This window comes from Ochlerotatus camptorhynchus, unplaced genomic scaffold, assembly GCF_037179485.1.
Source record: "Ochlerotatus camptorhynchus isolate MF236.1 unplaced genomic scaffold, CSIRO-AGI_Acam_v1.1 ptg000022l, whole genome shotgun sequence".
In the NCBI taxonomy this organism is placed as follows: domain Eukaryota; kingdom Metazoa; phylum Arthropoda; class Insecta; order Diptera; family Culicidae; genus Ochlerotatus; species Ochlerotatus camptorhynchus.
Window position 1 is genome coordinate 457,892 of NW_027040514.1, and position 25,651 is coordinate 483,542.

General features: G+C 40.3%; 1 protein-coding gene across 50 annotated transcripts in view; it reads right to left on the reverse strand.

Moving 5' to 3' along the window:
* The window catches only part of para (paralytic), a 382,611-nt gene that overhangs the window by 279,451 nt on the left and 77,509 nt on the right, over positions 1-25,651 (reverse strand). For all 50 annotated transcript variants that reach the window (XM_065226528.1, XM_065226876.1, XM_065226868.1 and 47 more), the window contains one exon: positions 9,815-9,916. The gene's annotated coding sequence lies outside the window, so the exon portion shown is untranslated. The remainder of the gene's footprint in view (positions 1-9,814; positions 9,917-25,651) is intronic.

Genomic DNA, 25,651 nt, shown 5'->3' on the forward strand with positions numbered 1-25,651 from the left:
AAGTCGATTTGGCGAAACTTTCTTCTGCCGCAAAAGAAAAAAGGGCAATCTAGTGATCCCCCTTCTGATGAAATTTATTTGAGCAATCCATTTGATATGCATCCAGGAAAAGTTCCATTAAACATTCCCGGCTTAATGTCAAGGAGGAATAGGTCTCCCCTATTGTGATAACCATGGTATTGTGATATGGTATTAGCATAGAGGTAACTCTAAGACCAGAAGATCCCGAAGAAACGTGCTCAACTTTTTGGCTCAGCTCTGGTACTCTCTTCGGACCCAAGCTAATCGATGCACCCCTCGAAACATAGTCAAATCCACGAACCCCTCATTTTATCTTTCAAACTTTCATAGCGAATCAAAACAAACATAGTGTAGTACTAGAATTTTGACTAGAATGGGGTACTTTAATCGATTTGCTTGGGACCAATAGGCTAGTCAAGTAGTGAGCCAATTTTAAATCGTTAGTTTCCACCAGTTGGTATTAGCTTTCTCATGCATTTTACACGCCACCCTGACGTCATGACATTATAAAGTTTGGAACGCGTAAAAATTGATCAACTTCAAATTGGTGTATTTTTGTTAAAAAGGCATAAAAAAAACCCTGAAATGCTGCATTTTGCTATGATGAGTTTTCACCGTTTGCTCTAAAGTTTTCAAAATGACGTCCAAGCAAGAGGAGCAGCGTGTCAAAATTTTGCTCGCGCAGCAAGAGAATCCGACGTTCTCACACGCCAAGTTGGCAAAATTGCTGGATGTGGCCAAATTGACCGTGACAAACGTTTTAAAAGTGTTCGGGGAGCGTCTGTCGACCGCCAGGAAGCCTGGAAGCGGCAGCAATCGTAATCTGGACGTGCCAGCGACGACGAAGAAGGTGGTGGTGAAATATAAGCGGAATTCAACCTTGCAACCTCTCCATCCGGGACGTCGCTGTCAAGCTCAATGTCTCCCATACTACTGTGCAGCGGGCCAAGAAACTAGCCAGGTTGTCGACGTTTAAGAAGGTGAAGGTGGCGAACCGTGATTTCAAACAAAACACCTTGGCAAAGCAGCGGTCCCAAAAGTTGAATACGAATCTGCTCACAAAGTTCGACTGTTTCGTCATTGACGACGAAACTTATGTGAAGGTGGATTTCAAGCAGTTTCCGGGACAGGAGTTTTATACCACATCAGGAAAAGGGAAGGTGGCTGAAATTTTCAAAACCATCAAACTATCGAAGTTCCCGAAAAAATATCTCGTCTGGCAGGCCATATGCACGTGTGGTCTAAAAAGCGGCATTTTCATTACTACGGGAACCATCAATTAAGAGATCTACGTCCAGGAGTGCCTGGAAAAGCGGCTGATACCATTCCTAAAGCAACATAATAGACCTGTGCTGTTCTGGTCGGACTTGGCTAGCTGCCACTATGGGAAAAAGGCAATCGAGTGGTACGATGCGAACAACGTGGTTGTGGTACCCAAAGACCACAACCCTCCCAACAGCCCAGAGCTCCACCCTATCGAACGGTATTGGGCCTTGGTCAAACGGAATCTAAAAAAAAAAAAAACTAATAAATCCATGGAAAACGAGCAGCAGTTTAAATCTAACTGGCGTTCGGCAGCAAATAAGGTCGATGAGTGCAAAATTTAATGGAAGGAGTTAAGCGGAAGGCACGGCAGTTCGGATTGGGCAAACCAAAAGAATAAACGAACATTTTTTCCTTTAAATATATGAATTGAACTACCAAAAGAAAAATAAGAAGATTGTTGTGATATGAATTTTGACTGAAAGAAACGATTTTTTGTCAACCAATTTTCGCGCGTTCCAGTCTTTACTTTGTTCAGACTGTATTTGATATCACTTTATATAATATGATACCAAGAAAGCCTATATTCCGTGATATCAGCTATAGACTGTATTATTTTACTATTAGCTCAAAGTACTAGTATTATTAAACAAATAAAAGAAAAGGCAGATTAGGGGCTGTGTCATTTCACCGAAGGACGTTTCACCAAATGGGTCATTTCACCGAATAGAACATTTCGCCGAATTTTAATCATGAATCAAAGAAAAGAACTGGTCACGTTCAAAAGTAGGAATCATTCCTATAAGTCAAAAATATTGATTATTGAGAAAATCGCGAAATCAGTACAACTCTGGTCATGTTTAAAAGAAGGAAACATTTCTACAAATGCAAAACATTGATTATTTATAAATCTCGGAAATCAGTACAACTCGAAAGATCATATTCAGAAGAAGGAAGCTACATATAGGAATGCTGAATGATCAAAAATATATATTATTTGAAAATTTCTGAAATCAGTACAACTCAAAAAAAACTGCTCATGTTCAAAAGAAGGTAGCATTACATTTGAATAGCTTGCCAGGTTGAAAAAATCGAACCTTCTTAATCTTTTTTCGAGTCTGATTTCAAAATTTACTGAGCTTTGAGAAAAATTCAAAACCGTAGAAAATGGATTGCTCTTTGACGATATGACCTTCGGTGAAATGACCTTCGGCGAAATGTCCCGTTCCCAGCTTATTATATCTACCATCCCTGTTTACATACCATATTGACAACTGACAGGAAGAAAACTTTCAACACGCTAAGAATCGTTAACCCAAACTTGGGTATTCGATTTACGATTCGATTTTATTAGTTCTAAATAATTCTAATATTACTCTATGGTTGATCAGATTTACAGTTTAATTCTTGACATCATACAACACCCAGCACAGTAGGAAATTTTATTTTGAAGCAAAATTCACCGGGCTGAAGTGGGAATCAAAGCCTTACATCGTGAAACTCACACACAGTTTACCTAAACTACGGGTAACTCCACTATTCGCATGACCTTTATGCCAAAGAATAATTTCTGATAGCTTAATTTTTGAAGTCTTAGGATCTTGCAATGATTCTAAATTCCGGAATTTATGTTTTTCCTGCATCCCAGATCATGAATTTTTTTTTGTTAATCTGAATTTACTTGGAACTCTTCATAGGATATCATCGCCTTTTTTTAGTTCAATTTGAATCTTTCTAGAATTCCATCATATTTCTTTTCCATATTCCCCTAAAATAATTTTGAAAATATCTAAACTGTTCCAGTAACATTCTAATAGTTCTTAACATTACCTCTTGAAATCTCTTATAAATCACTTTCCAATTCCACAACTAATGATTGGAGAGTAATAATTCCCAAGAATTGGCTCAATTTTGTGTCCATAGAGAAATGATATTCTTAAAATATTTTCAACAATTTCCTTCAATTTACAATCTCCTCCACTATTCAGAATGACCGTCACACTCTTCTCAGACTTATCCGATAATTCCCTTTAAACTGATTTGTAGGTAAGGTTAGAATTGGTTTGAAATCCTTTTCAGTATTACCTAAGTACTCAAGTGCTTTGCCAAAATGGTTTTGAAAGTCTCCCAGAAATTGCACTTAAAACATTATTAATATTAATCTCCACAGAAACATTGGACAGAATTCCATTGAAATTATTCTCACGATTCGTATCAGCATACTCCTTAAATTTCATCATAAGAATTTTCTATGATATCTCTTCAGGATTGTATTACCTTTATTGACAAAATCTATATGCATTTGTCATCAAAGTTGAAAAGACAATTAATCATGTTTTGTTGTCTTTGACATCATCCACATCCAGAGGGCCAGTCACTTTCGAATGTATGGGAATGGTAGGAAACCATTTGGAAATGCATGAAAATTTTCAATTCTTATTCATTATCGTCTTTATGGGCAGTTTTAGATGCATGAAAATTGCACGAGTACATTACTATGGTGATAAGGTAAACACTCGTTTATTTGTTTCCTTCTGTGAAAGCATATTTAGTCACAAACCGTGGATTTTCTGATATTCTCCATACTGCAAAAATGATTTTCCTACCACTGAAGAGGCGACATCTCTCGGATCTTCAGTATAGCTACTACTCAAATCATATAATTAATTGACACCGTCTTCAACCAGAGGTTGCACAAACTGAACAATTTAACACTAGACAACAGTCAACGCACCACACCCATTAGAACAGTAGGGAAATTTTCAGGTTGCCAAAATTTGCACCGGCTGGAGCGGGAATCGAACCCTCACTTCGTGGCACTCACAATACGCCTAAATGATGGGTGACGCCGCATGACCCCGAAGCCCACTAAGATGGATGAAATTCTACTCAGAAGTAGCTTGAAATTCTCCTTTGTTTTCACAATGAATTCGCCTCACACTTAACTGTGAACTATTTTCAGAATTACCTTAAAATTCTAATAATGTCCAACGTTGACGGCCTTTAAAGTAGCAAGTTCGGCTTTTTATTTTTTAATTAGATGGTAAATCAATTGCAGTGATATTTTTAAAGCAATATGTTTTAAAAATCTGGGAAAATCTGGAACATATTTAAAAAATCTGGAAATATACGTGGTCTGTCTGTGTATCTGGCAAGACGACTAAAAATCTGGAAAATCCAGATAAATCTGGAATACTGGCAACACTGCATATGATAACAAAAGACTACCAGCTGAAACATGGACACAGCTGGGTGGCGTAGCCTGGGAAATGTTGCCAGTCCGGCAATACCAAAGTGAAGAGGTGCGACGCGAACACTGGCGCGGTAACCATAGTACGGTGATAGAGGAAATGCTTCACCAAACCTGAGCGTCTGTTCATCATGGAGGTGCGGCTCAAAACGGCGTCTGTTCTCCATGTTAGGAGCTGCTGACCACCGTCCTAGTGCCAGCGTGGGACTCTAAACAGGTCCCCCGGCGAGACAGGGGGTTGGGGCAGGCCCAACAAGCCGCCCTGAAAAAAAACAAAGTTGCAAATACTGAAGAAAGAAATACGGATCGGAACAATCGGCACAGACCTACGCGACGAAATAAGGACTACGATTGGAAACTCGGAACATGGAACTGCAAATCGCTCGGCTTCCCGGGTTGCGATAGGTTAATCTATGACGAACTTCAACCACGCAACTTCGAAGTCGTAGCACTGCAGGAACTTTGCTGGACGGGACAAAAGGTATGGAAATGCAGGCATCGAGCGGCTACTTTCTACCAGAGCTGTGGCACCACCAACGAGCTGGGAACCGGCTTTGTAGTGCTGGGTAAGATGCGCCAACGCGTGCTTGGTTGGCAGCCGATCAACGCGAGGATGTGCAAGTTGAGGATTGAGGGCCGTTTCTTCAACTACAGTATCATCAACGTGCACTGCCCACACGAAGGGAGACCCGACGACGAGAAAGAAGCGTTCTGCGCAGCTGGAGCAAGTGTACGACGGCTGTTCGCAACGGGACGTCAAAATCGTCATCGGCGACATGAACGCTCAGGTAGAACGGGAGGCAATGTATAGACCGGCAATCGGGCCAAACAGCCTGCATGCCGTATCGAACGACAACGGCCAACGATGCGTGAACTTTGCAGCCTCTCGGGGTATGGTAGTTCGAAGTACCTTTTTCCCCCGCAAGGATATCCACAAAGTCACCTGGAGATCACCTGATCAACACACAGAAAACCAAATCGATCACGTTCTAATCGACGGGAAATTCTTCTCCGACATTATCAACGTCCGCACGTACCGCAGTGCGAACATAGATTCGGACCACTACCTAGTTGCAGTATGCATGCGCTCAAAACTCTCAACGGTGCATAATACACGTCGAAGTCGAACGCCGCGACCCAACATTGAGCAACTACGGGACGCCGGAGTTGCCCAGGACTACGCGCAGCAGCTAGAAGTTGCACTACCCACGGAAGAGCAGCTTCTCTTGAAGATGGCTGGACGGACATCCGTTCAGCCATAGGTAGTACTGCTGCAGCTGCACTAGATGCTGCAATCCCGGACCGAAGAAATGGCTGGTTTGACGGCGAATGCAAATTGTTAGTAGAGGAGAAGAATGCAGCACGGGCGAGAATGCTGCAACACCGCACGAGATTGAATGTGGAGCGATACAGACAAGCGCGGAACAGACAAAACTCGGTTTTCCGAAGGAAGAAGCGTCAGCAGGAAGACCGAGATCGCGAGACGATGGAAAATCTGTACCGCGTAAACGACACACGGAAGTTCTATGAGAAGCTAAATAGTTCGCGCAAAAGCTACGTGCCGCAAGCCGATATGTGCAAGGACTTGGACGGTAACCTTCTCACGAACGAGTGTGAGGTGATTGAGAGGTGGAAGCAGTACTATGACGAGCACCTCAACGGTGAAGCAGCAGAAAACGAAGGTGGCACGGCAACAGACCTTGGAGCACGCACAGAAGACGACAGGCTACCGGCCCCTGATCTTCAAGAAGTTGAGGAGGAGATCGGTCGGCAGAAGAACAACAAAGCAACTGGTGTAGATCAACTACCAAGTGAGCTATTAAAATACGGTGGTGAAGCACTGGCTAGAGCGCTGCACTGGGTAATTGCCAAGATTTGGGAGGAGGAGATATTACCGGAGGAGTGGATAGAAGGTGTCGTATGCCCAATCTACAAAAAGGGCGACAAGTTGGATTGCTGCAACTACCGCGCGATCACACTGCTGAGCGCCGCCTACAAGGTACTCTCCCAAATTCTATGCCGCCGTCTGTCACCATTTGCAAGAGAGTTCGTGGTGCAATACCAGGCGGAATTCATGGGTGCCCACGCTACCACGGACCAAATTTTCGCGATTCGGCAGGTTCTGCAGAAATGCCGCGAATACAACGTGCCCACACATCATTTGTTCATCGATTTCAAATCCGCATACGACACAATCGATCGAGATCAGCTATGGCAGATTATGCACGAGCACGGATTTCCGGACAAACTGACGCGATTGGTCAAGGCGACGATGGATCGAGTGATGTGCGTTGTTCGAGTATCGGGGACACTCTCGAGTCCCTTTGAATCTCGAATGGGGTTACGGCAAGGTGATGGACTTTCGTGTCTGCTGTTCAACATCGCGTTAGAAGGTGTGATCAGAAGAGCTGGGATAGACACGAGTGGCACGATATTCAGGAAGTCCATCCAGCTCCTTGGCTTCGCCGATGACATTGACATTATGGCACGGAACTTTGAGATGATGGCGGAAACGTACATCAGACTGAAGGCTGAAGCTAGGCGGATTGGACTTGCCATCAACGCATTGAAAACAAAATACATGAAAGGAAGAGGTTCTAGGGAAGACAATGTTAGCCTCCCACTCCGAGTTCAGATTGACGGTGACGAAATCGAGGTGGTCGATGAGTTCGTGTATTTGGGCTCACTGGTGACTGCCGAAAATGATACCAGCAGAGAAATTCAAAGACGCATTATGGCAGGGAATCGTGCCTATTTTGGACTCCGGAGGACACTCCGGTCGAATAAAATTCGCCGCCGCACGAAGTTGACTGTCTACAAGACGCTGATTAGACCGGTGGTCCTCTACGGCCACGAGACCTGGACTATGCTCGTGGAGGACCAACGCGCCCTTGGTGTTTTCGAACGGAAGGTGTTGCGTACCATCTACGATGGAGTGCAGATGGATGACGGAACGTGGAGGAGGCGAATGAACCACGAATTGCACCAGCTGCTGGTAGAACCATCCATCGTCCACATTGCAAAAATTGGGCGACTACGGTGGGCTGGGCACGTCGTAAGAATGCCGCACGACGACCCAGTGAAAATGGTTTAAGAAAGCAACCCAACAGGAACAAGAAGAAGAGGCGCGCAGCGGGCAAGGTGGATCGACCAAGTAGAAGGTGACCTGCGGACCCTTCGCAGACTACGAGGCTGGCGAACTGTGGCCATGGATCGAGTAGAATGGAGACGACTTCTTCCGATAGCAGAGGACAACAAGGCCTTAGCCTGATTGGTAAGGTAAGTAAGAGTTGTTTTTGATAGTCTTGTTGACATTGAGCGGTCGACTGCTAAGCACTCAATTTACAGTGTACTAGTCACCTTTCGTGACACTAGTGCCGATAGTGTCGGGAAAAATCGTGTCTTGGGGATAATAGAAGAGTGAACCATATTGTTAATTTATAATATTTGCTGACACCTTGGACAGATGAACGTCTTCTCCAGTATCTTACTGAGAAGCAACACAATGTTTTCACTTACGGCACCAAATCTGAAGTCTGGTTTGGTGAAAATTAATTACTGTAAAAGTTGACTTTGGCGCACTCGAGGGCCCCCACATATGTTTGGCCCCAGGCCCCCATAAATGTAAATCCGGCCCAAAAAACGGAATACATATCGTTTGGAAAATTTCCCTTTAATCCACGTGAAATTAACCATTCGACTCAGCTCGACGATATCGGAAAACGTCTGTGTGCGTCTAACAAAATAAATGATGGTGTGTTTCTCGGCAACCACTGAACCGAATTTGACGCAATAACGAAATGAAAGGTCCTATGGTTCCATTGAACCATTTTAAATATCTGGTCATCGGTCATCTGATTCCGGAGATATGGCCGGAACAAGTTTCGAAAAACACTGTAACTAGAACATATTTCTCGGCAACAACTGGACCGCATTGGTCACAACAATCGCCAATTGAAAGGTATCATTTTTAGCGAAAATGAGTTATACATTGGAATCGACTGTCAAGTTCCTTAACTTCACAATGAACAGGAAAAGTTTTCTACTTTGTTCAGAAAATGTCGCGAAAAATACCAAAACTACGTTCTCCCTTCTATAAGAGTTCATAAAGAAAAAAATCTTCAACGGCGTTTTTCTCATCTTGCTGTTTTCACGAATGGACAACTGTGCTGAAAAGGGCAGTATATATACCTTTATTATACCTATAGACCTTTATTGAATAGTTTTGGAACCAGTAAACCTGTTCCGGGATTTGGTAAATAAGGCGTGTTTCTGGGCAATCAATAAACCTTTGTAGACGCAACAACCACCAAAGAAACCATGTTCCCATTGAACGCCCTTGAATATTTTGGAATCGATCAACTGGTTCTGGAGATATGACCGGAACATGTTTCGATGGGTTACGAGAGTGGTGGTTATCTAATACGTACCAAATTTTTCATGCGACACCTCAAGTCTCATGAGAATTGAACAACAAGTTCATTGGTGGTTATACCGAGAGCCCAGCACCACATTACTAACATCCGGCCATGTTCCGAGAACCCCCAGGGTAGTGGCCATTTTCTGACTTGACCAAACCCCATCATGAGCAGTTCCAGGCCAAATAGCGAAAAAATAACCAAATTTTACATTTTACCTCTCAGAATTTCATGAAACATTGCACAAGCTTGGTTATGGAATTCTGAGAGGTAAAATCTAAAATTGGTTTATTTTTCACTATTTGGCCTGACACTACTTAAATGCTTCCCAACTTTATTGTTAAGAAATAACTTGCACACTATTTTATCTGAGTAATCTTCAAAAAATTCAACATTTCTTCAGTTCATTTGAAAACATGTATATTTTTTATAAATATTTCCTTGATCGGTTAGAAAAATCTCTAATAAGTCCTGGATTTGATCAGAATCCACTCTGAAAATATTCCATAAAGTATTCAATTTGAACTATTCAACCTTTATTATATAATTAATAAAAATTAAGATATTTCATGGAGTATCATCCTTTCTCATGAATCGTAACGGAAACAGTTATGCAACAGTCAACCATTATTTCAGTTCAGATTTCGAGGACAAAACTGACTTGTATTAGGCCATTTTTTTTCTCAATCTCAATTATGGATCTGTAATAACCTTGACAGATATCAGCCACAGTATCTCACTTCTATCCCTTTTTCCTAATACATACATCACAGAAAACTCCTCCAGTCAACTTACTGAGCTACTTTCCACCGTTCAATCTACGCTACACAACAAAGTAAGTATCGGTGCAAGTTATACTTACATGGGGCTCATGAATCTCGTTCCACAGATCACAGTAATATACACGGCGCCATGTTGAAAATGACGCATCTATCTCCTCCTATCCACTATGGAGGAAAAGTATCTGCAAGGGGAAAAAAAGAGAACAAACAAACAGTTAGTAATCATTATTATCACAATCATCGTACACACGAACAAACGGACGTTCAGTTAGCAAGAAAGGAAAGTTATGCGATGTGGTGACCTCAAAGCGATCGTTTATCTTCCGTAGTGCTACCAAGGAAGGAGAGAAGATGGATGCTGTAAACCGGGAAAACAAAATCAGATGACGTAAAATTCATTGCTTTCGATTCAGAAGGAGTATCCACGGTCGATGAGAGTACCTCAGTAACTGAGTCGAATTCGGCTTAAAATCTCAAAAAGTTGAATGTGTGGAAAATCGACCGAAATTTCACTCATTCTAGAAGCAAAATTTTACTCATTCACTGAGTAACCCCACTTTTTGCCATGTTGAGTCAAATTCGACTCAATTTCGAGCTACACTCATTGGCCGTGTTCAGCACCGAGCAACTGTCTACCCCATCAATAGTAATGAACCGCCGCCGGGAGCGCAAAAGTTCACCAAAGTCGTCATTCTAGGCCTCCATTCTTGGTAGCCAGGAGCAAGCTAATGGAAAACTTTATATTTTGTTTTTCTCCAACTACTCTGGGGTCTCGGTTCAAAGACGACGCCGCTTGGAAGAAGAAGCAAAAAAAAGTGCACGGGAAACTTCTATCAACAAATTATACCTCGGCAAAAGGATGAAAAAAAGGGCGAGCAATTGTGTATGCATGGCCTGTCATTTGTTGTTTCCAAGGCGACACATTCCGCAATATTTTCCAGTCCCTGTGTTGTAGCATGACGTCAGTCCAAACATGCGCACTACCTTCATCGTTCAGTAAGTGCTACGGTCGCCGTCGTCGTGGTCGCGGGTCCGAATGCGGAAGGACCCTGACGTGGTGTGTGGCGGTGAGCGGCGGTATCAACGGCAGACATCGGTCTCGGCAGGACCCGTCACCGTGTCTGAAGCGAATTGGGACAATCATAATAATACAGAGCGAGCAGCAGCAGCAGAGTGCAGAGCTCGCGGCATGTTTTACTATTTCAGAGGCGGCTATTACGAGTAATCGGGAGCGCCTGGGCTGATGGTATCTGGGAAGCAATATTTCCAAAATGATGTGCCTTGTTGCTAATTAGAAGGTAGTGGAAATGTGAGTCAGGATTTTATTTTAATCAAATCAATGGACACTTTTGTCCTGCTTCTGCAGGACATAGGAAAATCGACAAATTGATGGAATTCATTTATTATAGATGTTACAAGGCAAATAACATATGTGGTCTCAATTAAAATATTACAAGCGCACGATCTGGCAGATTTCATGTAAGAGGTTGCAATTAGCTGCATGCAAGTTTTATGTATTGAAATACGATGTGGAGACGCATGGTTGACCACAGGAAAACAATTCAACGGTATCAAGGTAGTGTAGTGGAGAAACTATGACTATGAAACATTATGCTCTGAACTATGGATGATGGATCAGAATTTTAAAACATAAATAACGACTGTAGTCTATTAATAATGCTAGTCCAATGTCATAGTTTTGCTTTGGTGATTGTTTTACATTCAAGCGACGAACCCGATCTAAATAAGGGCTGGCATTTTGATGACCCTAAATCTTTTTATTTATTTATCTAGTCAACTGACGTAGACTAGTACAAACACACAAACAATTTTTTTTAAATATATAAAAAAAACATCTTTGAAGAAATGTAAAAAGTACAATTTTGTCTTAATAGTACGAGAAATGAAGAATTATATAAAAATTAAGCAGTGTCTGCTTTCCTTTTTCTTCTTCTTGTGAGTTATGACTCCGTATGGAGTTAAAATACTGTTTTAGTTTATGTCGAGACATTGCAGAGTCAATGGTTTCGCAGTATTGATTATAACAGACCATCATGCGATTTAGTGGCTCATATTTGCATAATTCGTGCGATGGTGGTTTGGCAAATAAATTTCGATTTCGCAGTTGCCGAGTAGGTGCATAGAAATGCGCTGCGAAACGATATCGTTTACAAATGAAACCATAGCATATTCACGACGCTATTTTAATGTTAATACAAGAGGAAATGAAGACCAACCTTATTTACGAAGGGTGTATAATAGAAATTGTTTTTGTACTGATTCTAATCTTTCTTCGTGCGTGATTGAAAAATGAGACCATATAATGCTTCAATATTCCAGTGTTGACTAGACATTAGACTGATGCAAAATTTGAAATTTTCCCTCCACAGAGCTCAAACGGTTCCAAATTGGGCCCTGATTAGCCTCCCAAAATTTGAACTCATTTAGTAAGAAACTGACTTGGCACAAACCATTTGAAGTTTATATGGGAATTACTATGGAGAAACCATAAATTCAGTTCAATTCTACCTCAAAATTAGCCACTTTACTCTACTTTATAAAATGATAGCTGAGCTTGTTGAAAATGTTTTCAGCTACAACTTTGTTGAAGACCACTTTTCGATCAAATGTAAGAAACAACAATTATTACGATTCAAGTTACTGGTGTCTTATGATTATGCTCAATCAACTGTTCAGCAGGCAACATTGGTGTTTATGGCGCGTAGAATAGAGGACAAAAATCATGGCTACTATGTCACACTGCAGAATACAGTGTTGCCCACAATACAGTTGCTTAATCTTGCCATAAGATTATCAATCTCTTAAACAATTAATAACTATTTAATTTGACGTTTGGCTGAAAAACGATTTTCTGCAAAGTTGTAGCTGATAAAAATTCCCATAAGAATAGCAATAGAATTTGTTAACAGTACAATATGTAAAAAGGCTAGAAGACAATGAACAAAAAGTTTTGTTTTCCCATAGTAATTTTCATATAAACTTCAAATGGTTTGTGCCAAGTCAGTTTCTTATCAAATGAGTTTAAACTTTCGGAGGCTAATCATGACCCGATTTGAAACCGTTTGAACATTGTGGAGCGAAATTTTCAAATTTTGCATCAGTTCACTAGGCATAGGCAATATATTAAGTTTTAATTGTGTATGGGTCCTGAAACTTATAGCAAAACCGCTTGATAAAGTCTAGCATGTTGTTTTCCCTGTGAATAATTGTGTTGTTATTGGCTATGAAAGTTAGTTTGGAGTCTAAGATAATTCCTAGATCCAACATCCTACACTTCCAAAAGCAATTGAAATGTTTGATGTTGTTCTTTTCCTGCTAAATGATATTAAGTTACATTAGGATTACGTCTTTCGGCAACATATTGAGGGTACAATTTCAAAAAACCAAAATCGACCGCGTTACGAAAAGTGGTTAGGATTTGACCACTTATAACTCAGTCAATAATGGATGGATTTTAATTCTAAACAAGCCAATCGATTGGAAATCTTTCTACAAATCTGCTAAAATGAATACTTTATCAATTTTCAATAGGTCACTATTGGAAATTACACAAATGTCAAACTGTTGCAATGGTGATAAAAATTATCACCTAATGCCTGCAAAAGGCGCTTTCCCTAACACAGATTTCAAAATCGAATTCTATCCTCGTCCAAACAACATAAAGATCACCAGCCTCATCTATGTTGAACACTCTAAAAGTTCAGCATTACTCAACCGTCACGACAAAACGGTCCTTTTTACGACCACCATAATTTTGTTAAAGAGTATTTTCTGGACATTTGTCAAGGTCATCAATCGGATGGTAGTTCCCATAAGTTTAAATCTGAAAAAATTGACGCTATTAAAGTGGTCTGATTTTGAACCAGAGATGATGAATTTTACTTCCTAATACCCCAATCGAAATTTTTCTACGAATCGGTTAAAATTAAGACATTATAAATTTTCAAAAGGTCACTATTGAAAATTGCACGAATGTGTAACTGCTGCTATGATAGTTAAAATTATCACTGATGGCTTGCGAAAAACGCTTTCCCTTACACAGATTTCAAAATCGAATTCCATCCGGTCTCGCCGAACGGTGTTTATACAAATGTGGTCAAATGCGTAACAGTATTGAAGTGGTACATAAAAATTCTCGCAATGACCGAATACAGCATGACTTAGTCAATTAACCGGAAACACTTCGAATTAAGGTAAGGTTTTCTCAAGGACGGTAGAAAAAACCAAAAAAAAGTCTCGATTTATATGATTGATCGCGAATATCTCGCAATATTTTTGCAAGAAATTCTCTCAATGAATGGTTTTTTTTATTATCTATTGAATAAACCAAAAATTCCATGCGTTTTGTGCTTGAAAAAAAACGTAATTTTATCATCAGAAAACGAAGCGTTTCCGTGATGGGAAAAAGTGGTTTCCCTAACACAGTCGCCGAATATTGATACCGAGCACGTAATCCGACGTCAAACCTACTTACTTTTTACATTCAATTCTAGTAGTCTTTTTTACACCATATGTAGAATATGTGTATTTTATTGCGGAATATATCGATGTCTTCTTGATTTCTTACTTTCAAAAAGAGCTTCATCTCGTTGACATAGATCAGCAAATTTTAATTGTTTGAGAATGAAAGATATGTCGATTACGTATAGAATATGCGTCAACTTTTCTTCTTGTTTGGCAACCCGGTTAATTTAACAGTTCAATTCAAGACTCATGCATTTTTTTTTATATTGAACAAGGGAAATTCGATGAATCCTAATCAAGACTACGATATTTTTGGCGAGATTGACCATGAGTGGTCTAAGTTATCCGTCAGAGAACAACAAAAAAAAATACAAGGGACAGCCCGATGGGGTTGTACGGAATGGTGACGTAGGACTACGTGGTCTTATATAATAAATCTTATTTGTTAACTGCAGCAGGAGCTTGTGTTTTGTGTATGAATAGGAATTTGAGTGGAGTTCTCTCTGTTTATACTCTTTAGTATGACGCGCTTGAAATAGATGGCCCACAACGACTCACGAAAAACTACTGATTCCGATCAATAGCCGTGCCGGTTCTTCCTCTTTCTACGGATGCTCATGTGAGCTGCTAACTGCTTTCAGGCAGCCTTTCGTTGTGACTGGAGAACACCACCACCACTCATCATGCGGTGATTGAATAAACACCGTTTGGTGATAATTCGGTGATAATTTTAATTATCATAGCAACAGTTACACATTCGTGCCATTTTCAATAGTGAAATTTTGAAAAACTAATAAAGTCTTACTTTTAACAGAATCGTTGAAAAAATTCATATCGATTGGCATATTAAGAATTAAAATACATCATCTCTGGATCAAAATAAGACCACTTTCATGCCCCGACCGACTTTGGTTTTAGAAATTGCACATCAATGTTGCCTTAAGGTACATGGTATGTTATAATAAAACATATCTATATAGAGCTGGAATTAGGCGTAACAGCCTTTGTAAACAATGGCTTCTCTGGATGATTTTTAGAAACTCGAGGCGCGCCCACGCAAACCAACATTACCGTCGAGTAGAGGAAGTCTTACTCTACCTGATGGTGATGTTGATTTTGTCTGGGTGAGCTTTGACTTTCAAGACATCATTGAAAGAAGTCATTGTTTACTAAAGCTGTTACGCCCTAACTCCAGCTCTCTCTTGATGTGGGAACTGACATCCGATTGATTACCTTGATAAATGTCCAAAAAATACTCTTTTACAAATTTATGGTGGTGATGGTTGAGTAATGCTGAGCTATTAGGGTGTTAAACACATATGATGCTGGTGAGCTGTATGTTGTTTGGACGCGCTTAGCATAGATGTGGGCTGTAGCCCACCTGCTTGCAGGCAGTCTTTCGTTGTGTGCTGAAGAACAACATTCTACGCAACGCGCCGAAAGCACTGCCGCTGCAGATGCCGACGACCGGACACCACGACACACGGTGATTGGACTGAATCCGATCGGCGGTTGAGGGCAGCCTTGATAGCTAGCTGCTTGCGGGGATTCTTTCGTTGTGTACTGAAGAACACCACCACTCACCACGTGGTGATTGAATAAACATCGTTTGGTGAGACCGGATGGAATTCAACTTTGAAATCTGTGCTAGGGAAATCGCTTTTCGTAGGCAATCGATGATAATCTTAATTATCATAGCAACAATTGCACATTCGTGCAATTTAAAATAATGACATTTTGAAAACTGATAAAGTCTGTAGCATCTGTTAATCCGTAGAAATATTTCTGATCTATTCCTGATAAAATTATTGTAATTGGTCCAGGGGCAGCTGAGTTATTAACGTTCAAAATCTTTCATGATTTTGTTACATGTTCCATTTTTGGTTTTCACAAAGTGCATCCCTATATAGAAATCACAGACGAAGTCCTACGTCAAAAGTCGACGATGCACTCCAGCTGGACAAGCTGAAATCGTACAAATTGGCCCGAGCGGAGAATTCCCTCGAGAAGGCGGTCGAAATCTTTCAACCGCTTAGTGAAGACAACATTGAAACGAACCTGTATTTAGAGACGCTGGGACAATCTGTTGCTGATATTACCTGCCATCGCCATCGCCATCGCTCTTTTAGGATCGACATTGGCTTCGGAGAGGCAGGTAGACGCATGCAAAAAGAGATGGTGTTATGTTGCTACTTTCACCACCACAGTCGTCGTCGTCGTCGGCGTCTTTACCAATGTCTTGCAAAATTGATTTCCCTAATCAATCGTTGATGTGAATTTCACGAATAAACACGAGGAGCATTTCTCTTAGCAAAACTTGACATACGAAATGCTCATAGTTTATTTTAGTAAACAAACTAACACCACTTCTTTCTGAGCCATCTCTTAATACCTACACCTAGACTTTGTACCTCCTACTTTTGTATTTGCGACCTGCATTACTCTCAAAGTCCAGTGCTCCATAAATTTCCTTAAATATCTAAATATCAGCAAAAAAGGATTAGCGTTGTAATTATCGGACGGTACCAGTTGTAGTACCGTCCGAAAGATCCGTCAAAACCGTCAAAACAGGACGCTGAAGCAGATCCTAGCGGCCAAAACACGCACTCAGAAGTTGTACGACTAGGTTGCTTATGGGCGACGCAACGTACGTGATGATGGATTTACCCCACCCGGGCAAAACTTTTATCCCAGGCAAGTTTAAGTTCGTATTCGTCACTAACAAGACTATGGACTCTAAGGTGTATAAGCAAGTCGATGGCCTGGAAAAACGCATTCTACCGTTCATTAAGGCACGCAAAGGGCCTGTAAAGTTTTAGTCCGATTTGGCAAGCTGCCACTACAGCCGAGAGGTAGTTCAGTGGTACCCATGCTACCGTAACAACGACGGGGTGGATTCCATCGAAAAGGGCTTCAATCCACCCAACTGCCCCTAATTCTGCACAATCGAGAAATATTGGTTACTCGGTATAGTGCAGAGACAGTGCAGTTCCCCCCCCCCCCTCTTCCCTCCTCTGGCTACGCCTATGTGCAAACTGGTCGCTGTGGTTGACCACAGATAATATTGAAGAGCGTCGATCATCATTTCGCTGCGACATTTGCACCTACTTTTTTTGTCCATTGATTCATTTGATAAGGCTCAACCGAATTAACTTTACAGAGCCGAGGATTCTTGGTCACTATACAATACATCTTAAAACTATAGTCAAGAGGTACAATACAATAAACACTTTATCTTCCGCTATCGAAAAAGCCTCCTCCATCAGAACGGGAGCCGCTTCCAGTGGTTTAATTGTATGGCAGTCTTTCCAACGGGGGTCAGAGCGCTTCCATTGCAGCAATGGACGCAAAACGTGGTCAGCACTCACACACTCATCACTAAATGGTTGCTTTCCAAAGTCAACGACGCATCGACTAAAAGAACTACTGATGAAGAACAATGAGGAGGACCACACAATGGTTGCTGCCGAGAAAACAGACGATCGCGTGGCACACATCGAGAGTGGCCTGCTTTTGTCGACAGTCGAGTGAACACTGATTTGCACCAACTTAGACTCGACAATTCTCGCGTCACTTTTCAAATAGACCAATCTACATTGATCGATTCTCTTCATTGACTCTCTGTTTCGTTAATAACTTTACATTCATATTTCAAGTCAATTTTTCTACATAGTCTGTTAAATGAAAGTATTATCAACCGGTGGAAACTCATGAGTTAAAATTGGCTCACTACTTGACTAGCCTAGTGGTCCCAAGTACATCTATAAGCGTACACCATTCTAGTCGAAATTCTAGTACTACACTATGTTTGTTTTGATTCACTATGAAAGTTTGACAGATAAAATGAGGGGATAGTGGATTTTTCTATGTTTCGAGGGGTGCATCGATTAGCTTGGGACCGAAGATAGTACCAGAGCTGAGCCAAAAAGTTGAGTACCTTCTGATCTTAGAGTTACCTCTATGGTGTTATCATAGAGGTAACTCTAAGACCAGAAGGTCCCGAAGAAACGAGCTCAACTTTTTGGCTCAGCTCTGGTACTATCTTCGGTCCCAAGCTAATCGATTCACTCCTCGAAACATAGGAAAATCCACTAACCCCTCATTTTATCTGTCAAACTTTCATTGCGAATCAAAACATAGTGTAGTACTAGAATTTCGACAAGAATGGGGTACGTTAGTCGATTTGCTTGGAACCAATAGGCTAGTCAAGTAGTGAGCCAATTTAAAATCGTTAGTTTCGTATTGATTGTTGGTATTATTAAGCATATTGAATGATAAGACCAGCTGAACATGTTTTTTGGAGCCGAACGCATCATTTAACGAAAGAGAGAGTCGATGACGACAATCGATCAATGTAGATTGGTCTATTTGGAAAATGAGGCGATAATTATCACAATCGAGTACAGTGGCAATTCATTTGTCGATTTTCTCTTTTCTAAACTCGCTTGAATTAACATTTCTCGGTGCGTTTGCGGTTCATTTGATATCCAATAGAACCTGTTACAGCACTATACTGAACAAATTTCAGAAAATTGCTTCCCTTAGCTGTATCAATTTTAAGAGAAAATCGATTAAGAGAATCGATCATCGCAGTTAGGCCCTTATGCATGCTCACTGTCGAATTTGTCACACAACAAGGTAACTGCTTTCTTGTAGGCTGCCACACTTAACTGTCAAAATATGAACCCACCATGCTTGCATACATTTGACATCAGCGAAATTAAGTGCGAAATTCGACTGTGATAATCGTGATTTCGGAAGAGTCTAAACATGTGTAAAAGCCGGAACATCCATCACAGAAGCAGCGTTTGTTGAGGTCAACGCAAGTGTTTCCAAAATCGGAAGCGATACTCAAAAACAACAAAAATCATTATCATTTGAGCAAAATGAGTATTTTGAGTATTATCGATCACAGAGACTAGAACCTCTAATTTATCCTAAATTATGCATGAAGTAATAATTACCTATGGATCTGAGCAATAAAACACATTCCAAAGCGTCATATTTGTTGAAAATGATAATAATCTATTGGCGTTTGAATGTCTCTACCAAGATGAAAATGAAAATTGGTATTGCCAACAACACAGGCGGTAATGAACATCCAACCACGAATGAAGTAAAACGAATGTTGACTTGGAAACTCAGTGATTGCCTTGATCAAGAAAATGTCGCCATGTCAAAACTTAAATTAATGCTGGTTAGTTGCCTTTTAGGGTTCCCTTCAGTTTCATCTTTTTTGAGGGTAGATGAAATTATTGTCATCAGCACTGGTGGTCTGGTGGATCATTTAAAAGGCGTTCTTCTCGGGCAAAGACAATGAAAAAGCACTTTTTCAAGATCCCTGTTTTTTAACAATTCTGACGGCCCCGACAAGATGGTTAACGTCAAGGAATAGGTCAATCCGCATACCAATCTTGGGTCAACTTTTTTGTCTCAGTGTGCCGCAAGTGTGATGCAGGTGTGGCGATTATGCCGGCAGTGCCGGTCATAGAGCAAGCGACGATTTATTGTAAAATACTAATATTATGGTATATTGGCGTTGACGGCACCGTCGAAAAATTTGCTGTTCCAACAAATATAGAAAGTTTCTTATGGGAATTTTCGGTGGAGTAAAAGGATAGTACAAAGTCCGCCATGTTTCACGCACAGTCTGACGTTTGCTTATGGATTTTATCATAGGAATAACGAGCTACAGGGTTGCCGTCAACGCCAACTGGCAACCCGGTATTTTTGACAGCTTGAATGTTTTGGTTTTCAATTGTAAGGATAACATCGGTCTAGCGACAACCAAGGAGAAATGCTGACAAAATAGACCGTGAGCGGTCTAATCCGTCCAACATGACACAACAAAGATGAAAAGCAGGAATGCAATGTGGAGAAAAGAAAATATCATCGAAAAATAGTAGGAAGCAGCAAACTCCGTAAGACGTATGAGAAGAAAAAATTCTCTCATAAATGTGATAACTACCTCATGGAAACTGATCGAACCACATTCAGCTTCAATCTGATCGGTTGTAGATGATGCATCAATTCGTAATATTCGTTCGCCAGCCCCTTGAGGATGACAACAATATCTTTTCCAAATGTTGCAATGGCGACCCGCAAAATATTGCTTCACGCACCATCTAGCGTTGAAAAAGGTCAGCAACAATCATTGAATTACAATCGAGGGGTACGAATATAGCATTTATTACAAAAGAAAGAGTCAAATTATTTTCATTAATTACACTGTGTAGTGTGTATATTGCTTTAAAATTTGTCTGACAAAATGCTGAAATACATTCATTTGAAATATTAAACAAAGATTCATTTGGTTTACCCTTCGTGACGATAAACAAATACATTGGTAGCCTTTTTGGCCACAGAGGTGCTTTCATCGCTAAACATTCGGTTCGCCAGCTAAGCGAAAAAATGGATTAAAGGGCGAACACGAAATTATTGCGACACCGAAAATGTCATGCCAATTTTCTTATAATGTTTAGAATCAAACCAAAATTTTAGGGTAGTTTTATACATATATTTACTTCAAAAATCAAAAGAAAAGTTAATCGATGGAGCCTTCAGTGTAAAATTTAACGCATTTTCGCTTGATGCCCTCCATCAAAGTCTTTACAGTGTCATCCGGTACCAGTTTCTTAGTTTTTTTTTCCATTTTCTTAACATGTCCTTCTCGTCTTTGACTGTCTTCTTGCTCTTCCGAAGTTCCCGCTTCATTATTGCCCAGTACTGCTCCACCGGGCGCAGCTCCGGACAGTTTGGCGGATTCATGTCCTTTGGAACAAAATGGACAGAATTGGCCTCATACCACTCCAGAACACTTTTAGAATAGTGGCATGATGCCAAATCTGGCCAAAATAGCGGAGCTTTGTCGTGCTGCTGCAAGAACAGCAAAAAGCGCTTCTCGAGGCACTCAGATTTGTAGATCTCGCCATTTACTGTGCCCTTTGTCACGAAAGGCTCACTCCTCAGTCCGCAAGAGCAGATGGCCTGCCAAATGAGATATTTGGAGGCGAACTTCGACATTTTCTTCTTCTTAAATTTGTCGTCCACATCGAACTTGCTCTTGCCGGTGAAAAAACTCCAACCCCGGAATTTGCTTAAAATTGGCTTTTATATACGTTTCGTCGTCCATCACACAGCAGCCATATTTTGTCAGCATCTTCTCGTAGAGCTTCCGTGCCCGAGTTTTAGCCGTCGATTGTTGCCACTCATCGCGGTTTGGGAATTTCTGTACCTTGTATGTATGTAGTTCAGCTCTCTTCTTTGCATTCTGGACGTAGCTCTGCGACATGCCGATCTTTTTAGCCAAATCACGGCTTGAGACGTTGGGATTTGCTTTAATCATCCGCTTCACCTTTCCCTCCGTCTTTTTGTCCTCCGGTCCCGGTTTTCTTCCAGCTCCTTTGCCGTGGTCCAACGTCAACCGCTCCTGGAACCGCTTCAACACTCTGGAGACGGTTGAATGGTGAATGTTCAACATTTTTCCCAACTGCCGGTGCGACAGGTCAGGAAATTCCAGGTGTTTGGAAATAATTTGTTCTCTCAACTCGTGTTGGTTCACCTCCATTTTCGCTGAATCGAAAAACACGACTTCGAGTTTGACAGCATGTACACAATACACATCAATGAGAAAGTGAGCAAAATGGTTGATTTTTACCCAATGGTAAAAAAGTTATGCCCTGTTGAATGTGTCGCAATAATTTCGTGTTCGCCCTTTATATTGTTAATATAATCTATTTGGTAATGCTCTCAAAGGCAGACCAGATACCCAGTCTTTCGAGATGGGAAACGTAACGGTATATCAGCGGTCGGACAGTTTTGGAACCGGTAGGGTACATTGTAGGAGACTGAATATAGAGAATGTTGAGTATGACTTCTGTACTTTGTTTTGTGCAAGTTGCATCATTATTTGAATTACGGGTGCTAGTATATACTATTGAGTAACTGCCGCTTACGCTACATCCCTCGCTAGAGCCTACATTTCAGATTTAAATGTGAACCGAGAAATGAATTGCTAGTCTGACTTCCTCTGGTATATTCAATTAGATAATGATCCTGAAATATACAGTCAAACAGCACATAATGTTGTGAACAACTTCAATGACAACCGAAGGTGTGCCGATGGATGTGCCCAAGCTGTGGCGAATCTACTTTTGACACACTGTGCTGAGTAGCTTGCCCCTTGGGTTAACATCCATACCGCTCACGCCAAAGTCGCGAGTTCAAATCTCATTTCCAGGCGAACGACCCAAAAGTGTGATAGTGACTACCTACGATAACAAATATCTGAAGCTTAATGGGACTTAGAAGATTGGAAAATGTTCAAAATTATTGTATTATTGTATTACTGGTGAGCATGGTATTACCTTTTTTGCATCACAGTCTGTTCTATTTCCGATGACCACACCAAGAGTAGAGAAATTTCCAATTTAAGACAAGTTCCACCACCTGAAGTGTGAATTGAACCCTCTTTACGTGTCTCTCACTCTGACTTAGTTTCCGTGCTACAATGAGTGGTAGACAATTATCATCATCATCATCATTATCAAATTTGGCGACATTTTTTTTTTCAAAAGTTTGTTTTTGTCACGATGTGCGTAGACACATGTCTTCACTTACAAGAGCACCTGGTAAAATAGGGATCCGGAAAAAAAACAAATTTTAATCCTGCTGAGTACAAAACCTTTTCAACTTCACGTTTGTAGGTGGATGTTTTTTCAAGCGTTTAGTTTTCCGAATTCCACATTTAAGGGCATAGATTAAATCTGGATGGAGACAGAATATTTCTCACGATATATTTTTTTTTTTTTTGCAATGCGGTATTGTTCATATAAGTGCATAGTCATTTGTATGGGCATCCGAAAATTGATCAGAGGAGCGCATGAAGATTGAAATGTGTATGCCCACTAAGTTGTGATTAGAACAAATCAGTTTTCGGAGCTGGTTAATCATGGAATAACCATGAGTAGCCACTATGACACATGACATTTGACCCTTCGGGCCTTGGATCGAAAATTTTCCAAGCAATAAGCAACGATCATCATCAAGGGTAAAAATGAAATATTTACTCACGATGGAAGTGAATGTGAAGGCAAATGACCATCAAATTCCAATGAAAAGCAGTCATAGATGTTGAATATTTTCCGGTTGGCTCTGTAACATGGAGTATAACTCCTTATTTAGATAGATTTCAGCTAAAAATATCCTTTCCAACTAAAATGTTTGTTTGAAAACTACACCCAACCGGGGGATGTAGGATTCGCTTACAATTATGTGGGATTCATCATCAGAGGATGTTAGTGGAGACCGCATGAACCGAGGATGCGATATATCTAGTTGCGGTCCAATGCAAGAAAATTGGAGACCGAAAAATGTAGAGTGTATTAGTGAGGTAAATTAGTAATGTCGAAAAAAAATAGGAATCAGATTGCCGACTGGACTCGAGCCACGAACGTTGCGACCTGTCCTTTTTCCACTGCACTCTCCATGCTTCTAAATATGAATAGCCTAAAAGCAAACATGAAGCGCTCATTTTCTCGCATACTCGACATCGTATGCTTTTTCTACTGGAGAGATTCGAGGCAAGTGTGTGCGTCGTTCTACAATGTTCTACAATGTGCGTCATTCTACAAGCTTACTGGTATAGTCGAAAGCGTTGATAGAACACGAAATAAAAAAGACAAAAAACCATTACATCACCTGCATGGTCAATTTCTAACATTCGTTGCGATGTTCATGAACAGAGGATGATAGGAAATGAAACTAACATTCATTGTAATAATTTTTTGGTTTGCGTGTATTCAAACGTGTTATTGCATGGACAAAAAGGTTGAGAAAGATTTCTAGATTTAAATATTCAAAGATTTTTTTATGTTAGAAAAAGGCATGACAACAAACCCGAGTAAAGCTAAAGATCAAATTGAGTTCAAAAATTGCTGTTGTAACATATTTTGAATACTCCCGTTAATCTCATTTTGGTTGACTTAACTCTTCGACTACCACACCTAAATTACACTTTTCACTATTTTTGTAATATCTTCGGTAAATTTTCATGTATTTTTGATGTTGTTATTTTGTTGGAAAGAGTATTAATTTCCTTTTCGATGGTTTGATTGAGCATAGCACACAATGACGAGTTTGATAGTTAATCAATCTTTTGGTTTTTCAGTTTTTGTCGAGTCGGTAGACATATCGTTTCAGCAAGTTGAAGTTGATCGGTTTGTCTTTTTATATTTTTTCCTGAAAGCCTATAAAAGTATCTAATAGAATGCACCATGCACACATTTTTAATTGCCCTACAGAATGAATAATGACCTTCCGAAAATTTTGTTATAATTTGGTAATCCTGATTTTATGAAGCTATGACACAATCAGGGAGCGTGAATAACAAGCTAATGAAAAGATTAGGATGTGACCTATCCAACGGTATTAAAACATTTGAAAACGGATAAATAGCGACTGAGATACATCATTTTGAAAAAAATGTCGACTCCATTTTCAGTGTGGTGCCCGAAGAGTTAACGGGTTTACACAGCAAAAGTGAGAGCAAATTTATACATTGTTGAATCAAACGGAAAACTAATCCTGCTTTCAATTAAATCAATTGGAATACTGATTTTGCATTCATAATATTTAACTGAATAGAGGCCTGGCGTAGCTCGTTAGCATGCATGCTTCTTACTCTGAAAGACTTCCGTTTAAATCCCACCCCGGACAAGTCACGAATGACCTAAAATGTGTTAAACAAAACAAATTAACAATAATTGTTAGTTCAACGACAGATGAACTTAAATTAAATTTTCAACAAGACGTTAACAGCAGAACTTGAAGTTAAATTGCTTCCATTTAAAAAAAAACTATTGACTGCATAATAAAAGAACAATGTGCTATCAGACTTATGTCGCGACAATTGAAATCAAAATAATTATGATAGGTACTGCAAAACTTAATATCGACTAGCTTAATTAAGTTAATTAGTTACAGTGATTTAACAAACTAACCATATCAAATGTTTCTTCGTAATATCGACATTATTGTCTGTTTTGGTAGTGACGAGCTTCCAAAAATATTAATCCGTGCAGCGTCCTTCAATTAATCATAAATACCTAAACATCTGTTTGAATAACACATTGAGGAAATTCAGCACAAATGCGATGTGACTGTGTTGGCAATTCAGAGAAATACAAGCGTTGATATTTAATCTGCGATTGACAAAAAATTAGAATTCCTTCAAAAACTCCTCATCTCCTTCCCTTTTTAGATGGCATTATAATTCCCAGCAAATCATTGCCCAAGCAGCCAAAAATAACCCTCACAAAATGCACTCATCTTTCACACAAATCACCAATCACTTCCCATTTTCGTTCGCTCCTTCCTGATCCAAAATTAGCTCCCTCCCACGGTTCGTGCTGCATATGCTAATACGAAAGCAA